Here is a 12,704-nt window from a genome sequence, read left to right as displayed (position 1 = left end):
CCATAACCCACTGATTAAAGAAAATGATATATAATCCATAACCCATGCCATGAAGCCAAGTTACCAAATTTTTAAAAATTGAAATTATACCCCATGAGTTCTTCCACCACAGAGGACTCAAACTACAAAACAGTAAGATAAAAGAACATCTCTAAACCTAGTAAAATAAACACAGCCTGCCATCCATTTCTGCCCCCAACCTGCGAGGACCCCCACACCTGGTTTAGCCTCCCAGACTGACTCTGTACAACCCCGTGCCAGTGGAAAGCTCTGGAAGTGGGTGACTAGGGAATTATTTCCTGTGTCTGACAACTGTGCTGTTGCATGCCAAGTGTCAGCAGAAGTGGGTGCTATGGTTTGGATGTAAGGTGTCCCCAAAAGCTCACAGGTGAAATAATGCAGGAAGGTTCAGAGGAGAAATGATTGGTTGTAAGAGTCTTAACCCAATCAGCGAATTAATCCCTGATGGGATTAATTGAAGTAGTAGGGTATGGCTAGAGGAGGTTGGAATTGGGGTGTGGCTTTGGAGTATATATTTTGTATCTGGAGAGTAGAGTCTCTCTCTCTCTCTCTCTCTCTCTCTCTCTCTCTCTCTCTCTCTCTCTCTCTCTCTCTCTGCTTCCTGATGATGTGAGCTGCTTCCCTCTGCCACATTCTTCTGCCATGATGTCTAGCCTCCCCTTGAGCCCTGAGGAATGGAGTAGCTATCTTTGAACTAGGACCTCTGAAACTGTGAGCCTTTGAATAAATCTTTCCTCCTCTATAATTGTGTGGGTCAGATCGTTTAGTCACAGCAGTGAACAGCTGACTAAAACAGGTGGCTCCAATGTCAGAGGGCAGAAACCTGCCAGGTTCATGGAGTATGGCTCCAATGAAGGAAGAGCAGATGAAACAAAACCGGTGCTCAGCCAGAGGACCTGGGCTCTGTGGATCCTGACATCCTGTGTGGCCATCAGTCATGTGGGCTCTGAACAGCCGCAGGAGCTACGTGTGCCAACCACCTCAGGTTTCTCTGCACAGGTTCCAGCCAAGAGCATTTCTGCATCCATTGGGACCTCGCAAGTCCTCTCTGCCCCCACCTGCAGAAAACATCAGAGACTCTTCTCCCTGGGACAATTCCCCCTGTCCTGCTCCTCTGTCCTTTCTCCCATTCTTCTGAGATCTTTCTTAATAAATTTGTATCAGAAAGATTGTTAATAAAATTATTGTTAAAAAAAAAAGATCCTATATGCTCATTTCACAATAAGGTGGGAGGACTAGGGAAGAATAGAGGTACTTTCGATTGGACAGAGGAGAGTGAAGGGAGGGGAGGAGGAATGGGAGGAGAAATGATGGTAGAATTAATGGGACATTATCACCCCATGTACATACGTGATTACTGGACCTGTGTAACTACTTCATGTACAACCAGAAGGATAAGTCATACCCCATTTATGTATGATGTGTCAAAATGCATTCTACTAAACTAATTAGAACAAATGAAAAATAATGAACCATAAAAACAAGTTAAATAAAATAAAAAAGATCCTTATGATCTATAAAAGAAAAATAGATTTTGATAAATTAGACTTTATTTGAATGTAACATTTCTACTCTTGAAAAGAGATGATTAAAAGACAAACCACAGAGCAGTACAAAATATGTTCCATCATGTATCTTGTAAAGGCCTTTTAGCCTGAGTATGTGAAGAACTTGCAAAACTCAAAGAAATAATTCAATAAAAATGGTGAAATTTTTCGAATGAAGATGATACAAAGATGACAAATACGTAACTCAAAAGATGTTCAACATCAACACTACTTAGGAAAATAAAATTAAAAACACAATGGTATACCATTACATACTTAGGAAACAAAAGCAAAAAAACCACAGCAATTAGAAGTTTCTAGAAATTTCAATTCTAGAACTCTCTCTCTGGATGGCTAGTGGAGATGTGTAATAGAGCAAGAAATTGGGAATCAGTTGGCAGTTTCTTATAAAGTTAGAAAACACATGATCCAGTAATCCTGCAGTGAATGTGCAGACTGTCAGTGGACAGGGGTGGGAGAGCCCTGGGACTCTGGGGTGACCCCTGGCTGAGGGAGCCACAGTGCTGCTACCAGGAGGGTGATAAGCAGGGATCCTAGATGGACAGCACCCTTCCTGTGGCAGAGAGAAGGATTTTCATGGCAGCCTGAGGATTAGGAAATCCTGATGCAAGTAAGCATGTGGGCCACGTCTTGCTTCCGCACATACGGATGGCCCGGGTCTCAACTGCCATCTGGCTCCTGGTTCCTGACACCTCCAGACCCCATGTCATGGACAACTTAGCTCCATGGCCTGGGACCCTCCTGGCTTGGGCTTCCCCACCTGAGTGCAGAGGGGCCTGAGCCAGGAGCCTGGTACTCAACATCATAGCAGTTAGCAGCTCTGTGAAAGGGCTGAAAGACCACCCCGGGGTCTTTGTACCTTTTACCCATGGCCATGCCTGGCAGATCAGGGACTGCAGATATCCCATGCTTGACTGAAATGGGATGAGAGGCCCAGGATCTCTGTCTTCAGAGGTGGTGCCCAAGTTTCTGGAAGATCTCCACCTACTCCCCAGAAAGACATGGAGATTCCTCCTCCTCTTAGCCTATCCCTCTGCCTCATTATTCCTATCCTATGAATCACATCTTTAACTCCCTGGACTTGAGAAGGTGATTATAAGCAAAGTTCCCTCTTCTCTGTTCTTTGGCCACAGAATAGTCTTTCTTTTCTCCTAACACTAATCTCTCATTGATTTTTCCATGGAATGAGCTTCTGAAGCTGGGTTAACAGTCTAAGTGACCCTGCCCAATGGGCACACTCTTTGCACCAGTTTCTAGCCTGAGCTCTTACCACGAGTCATCTTATTGAAGCTCAGAGTTAACCTAGGAGAGAACTATGGTTGTCCCCTTTAAAGATGAAACAAGGCAGGCTTGGAGGTGGTAAGTGATGTTCCCAGAGTCACACAGATGGCAAATGGCAGAGCTGAGTTTTGAACCCAGGAATCTACTTTCAGGACCAATTGCTGGGTGCTCAGAGACATGGAGGGTAGAGGGGAACAACCTGGGTTTAGGAGCCAGATAGATCATTGCATTCCTTACTCCTAGCTGTGTGAGCAGACAAACCCTGGCCTTCTCTGGCCTCATTTCCTCATCTGAGAGTGGGGAAGGGGTTGTTGACTTGGATCCAGTGAGACAATAATGCAGGTTAAAAACATTCAACATTTACAGAGCAGTTACTCTGTGTCCAACCCTGGGGACACACAGGGTGGAACAGGACAGACATGTTTTTCCCTTCTGAAGCTCACAGATTATCAGTGGAACCAGGAGAGGAACCATCTGGGGAGTTGTAGAAGAGGAAGTCAAGGAAGGTTCTACATGAACTGAGAAGGAGTTGGGGGAGACAGCAGGCGTAGGGAATGTTCCAGTCAGGAGAAACAGCATGGTAAAGACCTAGCAGCAAGAGAGTCCACAGTGCATCAGAGGCTCAGGGTGCTGAACAAATGAAGACCCACAAGAGCACAAAGGATCGAAAGCCTGAGAACTACTCTGACCTTCAGTTGCAGGGGGTTGGCATTCTAGGGAAGAGAACAACATCAACAGAGGGGCAGCCGTCAGAGGATCTGTGGCTCACACAGGGGAGGATGGGTCTTGGAGGGCAGATATGGTGAGGCTGCAGGAGAGGCTGGAGCCAGGTTAGGGAGGGCCTTGAAGACCACAGGAGGACTTTGTTGGACCATGAGGGAACCGCTGAAGGTGACTGAGCAAGGGAGAGCCAAAATCATCCTCAGGCTTCAGCAGATCACCAATAAAGAAGAGAAGCTCAGATAGGAAATGTTCATCTTATCCCTCTAGAGGGCAAGGTGGACTCTGAGCATTCTGATTTTCTAGAATCTTGTGATGTTTCTGTTCCTTGCAGTGATTACCCACAAAACCTAAAGCCAGAAAAAGACTGCGGAAAGGCAAAGTCAAGCTGGGGGAACAAGCAAGGGGCAGCCTGCTCAGAGGCCTGTCAGGAGCAGGAGGAGCCCTGAGCTGGGGGTGGGCAGCTGCTGGGGAGTGCAGCAGGGGCGCCATGGTGTGGGGAGGCACAGCGAGACAGTCCTGCTTCTGTGATGTTCCTGAGGCCCTGCCCCAGCCCAGGGTCCCCTCACCTGGCCCCGAGGCAGCTGAGGCAGATGTTACAATGGGCTGTAGGTACTTTCCATGGCCCAGAGCAGCCCCAGAACTACAGCCCTATCTGAGGAGGAGCCCATACCTAGAGCAGCTGACAGCAGCGGGATCCTGGGCTCAGCCGGCTCCTCCACCTAGGTCACACCACCAGACCCTGGCACCCCGCCACACACACACACACACACACACACACACACACACACACACACACACACAGGAACTGAACACAGATACTCCCTGAGGGAGACAGTGGCCAGTCCTGTGTTGACCCTGAGTGAGCCACTCACAGCTCCAGCCTCCGCTTCCTCCTCCAGGCTAGCCTCCCCTCAGGGCCTCTCCCAGGTTTATTATGAGGATAAGATGAGATCACCAAGAGGGACGTGGTCTCCAAACTGTGGTGTGGGATGTTTGTTCCCTCTGGACCTGGCAGATGGTTCAGTGGAGCTGGGACCTGGCCTGGAGAGCACGGAATTTTATAGTGGGGAAGTTCTGCCTGGTCAAACCCTCCAGGGCTGTGGTCATTCCAAGGAAGTCTCAACTTGCGCTCGCTCACGCTCGCGCTCTCTCTCTCTCTCTCTCTCCCCCTTTCTCTGTCTTTTAATGGTACTGGGAATTGAATTAGGGGAGCTTCACCACTGACCTACACTGCCCCCCACTCCCGGGCTTTTTCTTTCTTTCATTTTTTTTTTTTTTTAGATTTTGAGACAGGGTCTCCCTGAGTTGCTTAGGGCCTCACTAAATTGCTGAGGCTGGCCTCAAACTTGCAATCCTCCTGCTTCAGCCTTCGGAGTTCCTGGCATTATAGGTGTGCACCGCCGTGCCTGGCTGCACATCTCTCTATCTCTTTTCTCTCACTTGTTTATGGGCTTTTTCAACAAACTTGAGAGGCTCCAGGCTCCCAACAGAAGACCAGAGCAACATGCTAGAGTTAAACAATGTTTTCACGTTTGATTCTCTTATCCTCTGAGAAGCACTATGATTTTTTGTATTTAAAAGGGAACTTTTAGACTCCACTAACACTTTAAATGCTTATTCTCTCTACTCAGCAACTCTGCGTCTAGAAATTTTATTCTATGGATACAAATACAAAAATGTGAAAATATAAATATATTTTCAGACCAGGATAACTCATAACTCTAAAAATTTTAAAACAATGTAAATGTCCATCAGTAGGGGATCACTCAGCTAATTTATGTCACAGGCATGCTTTTAAATGGGTGCAGTTCTCAAAATGAGTAAATTAATATGTGTATGTGCCACTGTCCTGTGAGTGTGTGCATAATGTACTGTTAACTAGAAAACAAGATTGCAAAATAGTAGTGGTAGTTTTAAAACAACTATATTGTAATTAGATGCAAAATACAAATATTAGTATGTAAGTGGGGGGAATCCTAAAAAGTAAAACTGAACCGTTAACAGTTTAAACAGAATTTCCATAAGATAAATTCCAACACACAGAATTAATTAATATGATAATTAATCATATTAATTTTAATATGGGAAAATAAAGCAGAGGGAATGGTTTACTGAAGGACCTGTATCTACCCATCTCCTAGCTACAATAGCTGGTTAAGCATTTTAAATGTTCTCAGAGTCTAAAATACAAAAACACACAAAGGGAAGCTTTTCTCTTTCTGTTTTACATATTCTGGTAATGGGTTTTGGGCATACGTTCTTTAAACACTTTTATAAATTAATTACTATAAAAGTAAACAATAAACTCAGATAACAGAGGCCTTGGAGAGACAGGGTGCTAATTCAGCTTTGGGCCCAGCTGGAACAAACTCTTTCAGTCTTTTCTTCTTTTTCCAGGAAAGAGGACCCCCAGCAGAGAGTGGGGTGATGGAAGAAATGTGTAGTCCAAGTTCCTCCGGCTGGGGGCTCATCTCCTTGATTATTTCACTTGATCTGCACAATAATTCAATGGTCTCCTTCCATCTCCGAAGCTGGCAATCCTGCTGATGGGACTTCTGCTTCCATTGTCACACCCTTGACCCTGACTCTCCTGCCTTATTCTTGTAAGGACTCTGTGATAACACTGGGCCCACCAGGGTGGCCCAGGTTATTTCCTTATCTCAAGATCTTATCACATCAGCAAAGCCTCTTTTTGTCATGCTAGATAGCATATAAATAGGTTCAGGGGATTAGGGTGTGGACATCTTTGGGGGCCATTCTTCTGCCTACCGTACTAGGGAAGCAAGTATGAAGCACACGGGAAAGAAGAGGGAGTTGCTTGAGTGTGAGTGAAGATGGGTGGAGGAACATTCCAGAAGAGGAGACGCATGAACCAGGAGGGAGGAGGATGGGGTGAAAATCTATAAAGAAGGTTGGCGTGTGGAGCCCAGAGGGCAGAGCTCGTCAGTGGATGGAGGAAAATGAGAAGGCAGGATTCCATGGGCCTGGCCCTGCCCCTGCCCAGAAGAGTCGGGGTACAATCAGATGCACGCCTTGGACGTGGATCCAAGAGGGGACACAGGGAGCCCTTTAGATGGGTCTGGAAGCCCCTTGGGGCACCACTTAAAATCTCCTGGTGCTTCCAAGTACATATGGAATCCTGTGCATCTTACCTGTAAGCTTTGATATTAATTTTAATATGGGAAAATAAAGCAGAGGGAATGGTTTACTGAAGGACCTGTATCTACCCATCTCCTAGCTACAATAGCTGGTTAAGTCATGGTCAATATTCCAGTGTTTATAATCCTTCATTCAGCATTATTTTGAAGCAAATTCCAGGTATCCTATCATTGTATCCAAATTTCTTTCAGATTGTTTTTGTATATGTATAAAAACTCCTTTAAAAATAAGTAATATCATCAGGGTTGAGAAGTCACCTCTCATGGCTTGGTACATGTTTTAAAAGCTATCAGTGCATACATTTAGCCTTACCAGGAGAATATACCTTTTCCTTCTTTTGCTCAGAATTCCAGAGAAGTTTCTATGTTAAAACCCACACCCTCTCAGGGCAGAGGATTTCTCTTCCTGTGTCTGCCCAGCTTATTCTGGCCCAGCCTGAATCTTCTCTCGCCGAACCTTGGCATCCCTGCTGCAGAGTGCAGAGGCCTGTGGGGTACGCCTGCAGTTCATCAGATGGGGCAAGAAGGCTCCTGCTCAGGCCTGACTCACAGACCAGCAGAAGCTCTGCTGGTGCTCCATCCAGTTGCCTTCTTGGCACTGAGGAAGAAAGCCTTTTCAAAATGACAGGGAAGTTCAAGCAACCCCCCTTTTGGAGCTACTCATGTCAAGAACACCTGCAGTTGGGCTTCCTCCTTTTCAAATTCCTCTGCCTTGCAGGATGTGAGGGTGGGAGGTGGAGAAGTCTCTAATTACACCTTTCTTACAGTCCCTTGGTTCTGTGACTATTTCAAGGAAGACTAGAATGATACTGAGATCCCTCCTCTCAAGTAAAGATCCACCTCAAAGTTTCCCTCTCTGCCCTCCTCCAGCACGGCCTTCACTGTCCGGCGAGGTTCTGTTCTCAATATCTATTTTATGTAACAACTCCCCTCCTGCACCCTGAATTAATACAACAATCATTTCGCTATAGAAATGGACCTCATGGACGCCAGGAAGTAGGACCAGATTGTCAATGGGGATCCTTCAAATCACTACTTCCTCCCATCCCCCCACTTCCTCAGCCTACTACTGAATGTCCATCTAGTAAGTCTCTCTTTTTTTAAATTTGTACTTTTTAGTTATACATGATAATAGAATGTATTCTGACATATCACACATACATGGAGCATAACTTCCCATTCTTTTGGTGGTACGTGATGTGGAGATACACTGGTTGTGTATTCATATATGAACATAGGGAAGTGATGTCCGATTCATCTACTGTCTTTCCCATCACTTTCCTCTCTCCCTTCCCCTCATTTCCTCCTGTCCAATCTGGTGAACCTCTGCTCCTGCCTCCCACTGACCCTGCCCACCGTCACTGGGAGTCAGCATCTGCATATCAGAAAGAACAATTGGCCTTTGGTTTTTGAGGATTGGCTTATTTCACTTAGCGTGATAGTCTTCAGTTCTCTCCATCTACCAGAAAATGTCATAATTTCATTATTCTTTGTAGCTGAGTAATATTCATTGTGTTTATGTACCATGTTTTCTTTATCCATTCATCTCTTAAAAAGCATCTAGTTTGAGCTTCCATAGACATTGATGTGGCTGCATTACTATAGTACACTGATTTAAAACCTTTGGGTATATGCCGAGGAGTGGGATAACTGGGTCAAATTGTGGTTCCATTCCAAGTTTTCTAAGGAATCTTCATACTACTTTCCAGAGGTTGCACCAATTTGCAGTCCCACCAGCAATGTATAAGTGTACCTTTTCCCCCACATCCTCACCAACATTTAATGCTACTTGTATTCTTAATAATTGCCATTCTGACTGGAGTGAGAAGAAATTTCAGTGTACTTGTAATTTGCATATCTCTAATTGCTAGTGATGTTGAACATATTTTCATATATTTGTTGCTTGATCGTATTTCTTCTTTTGTGAAGTACCTATTTAATTCCTTTGCCCATCTGTTGACTGAATGATTTGGTTTTTTTTAATACCTTTATTTTTATTTTTATGTGGTGCTGAGGATCGAACTCAGGGCCTCATGCATGCTAGCTGAGCACTCTACCACTGAGCCACAACCCCAGCCCATGTGATTTGGTTTTTTGGTATCAAGTTTTTTGAGTTCTTCAAACATTCTGGGGATTAATGTTCTATCTAAGGTGCAGGTGGCAAAGATTTTCTCACGTTCTGTAGGCTCTCTTTTCACATTTTTGATTGTTTCCTTTGCTGGGAAGAAACTTGTTAGTTTGATTCCATCCCTTTATTGGTTCTTGATTTCACTTCTTGCGCTTTAGGAGACTTGTTGAGGAATTCAGTTCCTAAGCTGACACAATGGAGATTTGGGCCTATTTTTTCTTTTATCAGGCTATTTTTTCTTTTATTAGTCTCTGGTCTAATGCCTAGGTCCTTGATCCACTTTGAGTTGAGTTTTGTGCAGGGGGAGAGATAGAGGTCTAATTTCATTTTGTTACATATGGATTTCCAGTTTTCCCAGCACCATTTGTTGAAGAGGCTACCTTTTCTCCAACGTATGTTTGTGACACCTTCATCTAGTGTGAGATAGCTATATTTATGTAAGTTTGTCTCTGTTGTCACTCTTCTCTTTAATCCACCCTCTGTGGTTCTGGGATTTAAACAGTCCCCCTGAAACATATTGGCTGAGGGTGAGGGACAGTTCTTTGTTGAAAAGTCTGGACAATCCTGTCAAAAAAAGGGGCAATGAACACCATGAATACAAGAGCCACTGTCCACCACGGTTCTCCCCCTGGATGATCTTCTCCCATGTACCTCCTATCAGCTTCCCATGCTCCATGTGCAACGCAAAGCTTGGTCATCTCATCCTCTGGAGACTGGCAACCCAAAGTCCTGTCTCATTACTGTATCAGCCACGGCATGTCCAGTCTTTATTCCAATAAGTACTCTTCATCGGATCAACTGTGGTTCTCATGATCTTCAGCCTTTACGAAAATAACACATCGCCATTCATTGACATACATCATCCATACTACTGGAGGGAAGAAAAGACCAGGATACTTGTTATTGAAACATCGATTTGAAACAAAAGAAGCAACCATAGTGGTTATAGCTCATGGCATACACCACAGTCCCTTGGTTAGGGTGTCCATGCCCTTGAGAAACATCAGCTGTGTCACAGACAATAAGGCACATACCAGCTTTCTTGGGTGGCCTTCATGGGTGTGGGAGAGCTGGGTGTGGAGTGAGCTGGGCATCCCTCTGGAAATGCAGTCCTGTGGCAGGTCATTCCCTGTCTGAGTCAGTGTAGGTGTATCAGTGACAACTGTACTCAGCTGCAGGTGACAGAGTACCTGGCTAACAGAGGCTTAAACAAACATGGATTTATATTTCTCACATAATAATATACTTCCAGTTGAATGGTTACCTGTTTAAATGAGGACTCAGGGAAATCCTGAACCATGAATCTCTCTCTCTTTTTTCAAATAGATAGAATGCTTCAGCCATCATGGCTACATTCCAGAGAGGACCCAGTGGGGAAGGACCTGTTCCAGTGCATGTGTCCCCTTTAATCACGAATTGCAAAAGCTCTCCCAGAAACCTTCAGCAGACATTTGCTTTCCAGGGGCAGACTGGGGCTCTCTGCCCACCATTGGAAGGGAGTTTGGGAGAAGTTAGTACTGTGTGTATATGTGTGTGTGTGTGTGTGTGTGTGTGTGAGAGAGAGAATTGAGATTCTACTAAAAAATCAAGCATGAAAATTGCCTTAGGGCTGGACACTGTGGTGCACGCCTGTTGTCCCAGTGACTGAGGCAGGAGGATCACGAATTCAAAGCCAGCCTCAGCAACAGCAAGGTGCCAAGCAACTCAGTGAGACCCTGTCTCTAAATAAAATACAAAAAAGGGCTGGGGATGTGACTCAGTGGTTGAGTGCCCCTGAGTTCAATTCCTCATAACCCCCTTCCCCCCAAAAAAAGAAAATTGCCTTAGGTATTGATAATGGGCAGTAATGAGATACGAGGGGTGTATGGATCAAGAGAGGAGGGGATGGCAGGTAGGAAAAAGAGCAGATTGCTATTACAATCCCAATTGAACAATTTCTGGCTCTAAAATCTGATTCTAAGGGGATGGGGAGTTTGGACTTAAATAAAATAATAGTAATATCTCAGAGGAAATTGGGCTTCTTATTTTTAAAAATGTCTTCCAGTGGCAACTTGTGATTTCACTGGCAATTTCAGAAAAGATGGAAAGGATGCTGGTATGTGCCTTATTGTTTGTGACACAGCTGATGTTTCTCATGGGGACGGACACCAAGGAACCAGGGCTGCCAGCCCCCTCAACTCCCCTCCACCCCACCTTGGAGAGTACTAGGGTTTTCTTCCTAATTTACATAACTACTAAGACTGAATGGTCCAGAGCCTCTGCTGTCCCCCACTCCTGCCTCTACCCCATATTAAGATTCATGGATCCAGAGCTAAGAGGACTTGGGGGAGATTTTTAGATGAGTCATAGGAACAACGTTTCCTTATTTCCAGATGGTATTAGTTAGCTCACCCAAGCAACATAAAGCTAAAAGCTGCCTAAGCGCCTCCAGCCAGGGACTCCTGGGTGGTGATACTGGCTGAGCCCCTACAAGGTGGGATCTAGCAGAGTGGGCAGAGCACCAAGTGGGCTGCAGGCCTAGGCAGTCCAGCATTCCCAGGAGATGGAAGGAAATGCTGCTGTCCCAGAATGCCCAGGGACGAAGTTAATGGAACAGACAGCTTCATCAGACACCGAGCTAATTTTGAAGCAACAGCTAGCCTAGGTTCCCCTTCTTCTCCTTTCTCTCCATCTCCCCCTCAGTTAACCTGGAATAATAATAGGAATGATTAGAAGTGCATCTGCTAAGGAAAACAGAGTGACCCTACTGAGCAAGGAAGAGCCGTCCTATCAAAGGGCTTCTGGATCTGTCTTCGTCAGTTCAGCTAGAACGCAGCAAATCGGAGAGCCGAGAGCGTTACTCAGGCAGTTTCTAGATCCTAGGGCCCTTTAAATCTGTCACCCTACAGGGAGGGAATGGAAATCATTTTACAGATTCTTACTCAGGATTTTAATCTGTTTTCTATTTTTAACCTTTGGAAGAGAAGATGAGACCCTGCAAACTAAAAGAAGCCATTATCTCTGCTAAAGTAATTTCAGCTCTGGGGAGAGAGTCCAATTTAGATTTTTTTTTGGTGTTTTTCTTTTAATTCCTTGCGAATCAGAGCAGGTGATGACAAGAAGAGCTGAGAAGCTGGGGAAATAGATCTGTGGGTGCAAGGAAATAGGGCCAGATGTCAATGGGGCTCCTTCAAATCACACATCACTGCTCCCTCCTGCTCCCAACTCCTCCAGCCTGGGCTATCGAATTTCCTCCCAATTGCTCGCTCTGTAATCCACCCTCTACAATTCTGTCTGCATTTTTTTTTTTTTTTTTGACATGTGTCTCTCATCACCATATTCCTGTGCTTGAAAACTACAGTGACTTCCACACTGTCTGTAGAAAGTAATGGTCACTCGAAAACAATGATACACAGCCCACTTCCTGGGTCCAGCCTGCCTGTCTGCAGCCCTCTCTGCTCCCAGCCAGTACCATCGCCTGGCCCAGTACCTGCTACACACTCTGTCACTTGGCCCTGCAAGTGTTAACCAGCGGTGCCAATCTCTATCCCCTGCACGTAATACCTGCTTAGACGTCTTCATATTTTGTACATTCCAGTTACCCGCTTTCCTATCCCCTCTGCTTGGGGAATGTGTACTTTTCCCTAAATCTCCTCCTTAAATGTCACCTCTTTCCATAGCCTGTCTAGCACTCCCTCTGCCCACCCACACTTCCCCGGGCAGGATCGGTTCCCATCCCGTGTTCTGCATTCCTCAGAGGGAGCAGCTCCCGCATTGTATATTTACACACTCTAGTATGCTATCAAGAGATAATTGGGTTCCCAAGAAAATTTCCTTTATCAAAAT

Source organism: Sciurus vulgaris, assembly GCF_902686455.1.
Source record: "Sciurus vulgaris genome assembly, chromosome: 2".
NCBI lineage: Eukaryota > Metazoa > Chordata > Mammalia > Rodentia > Sciuridae > Sciurus > Sciurus vulgaris.
This window is presented reverse-complemented; position numbering follows the sequence as displayed.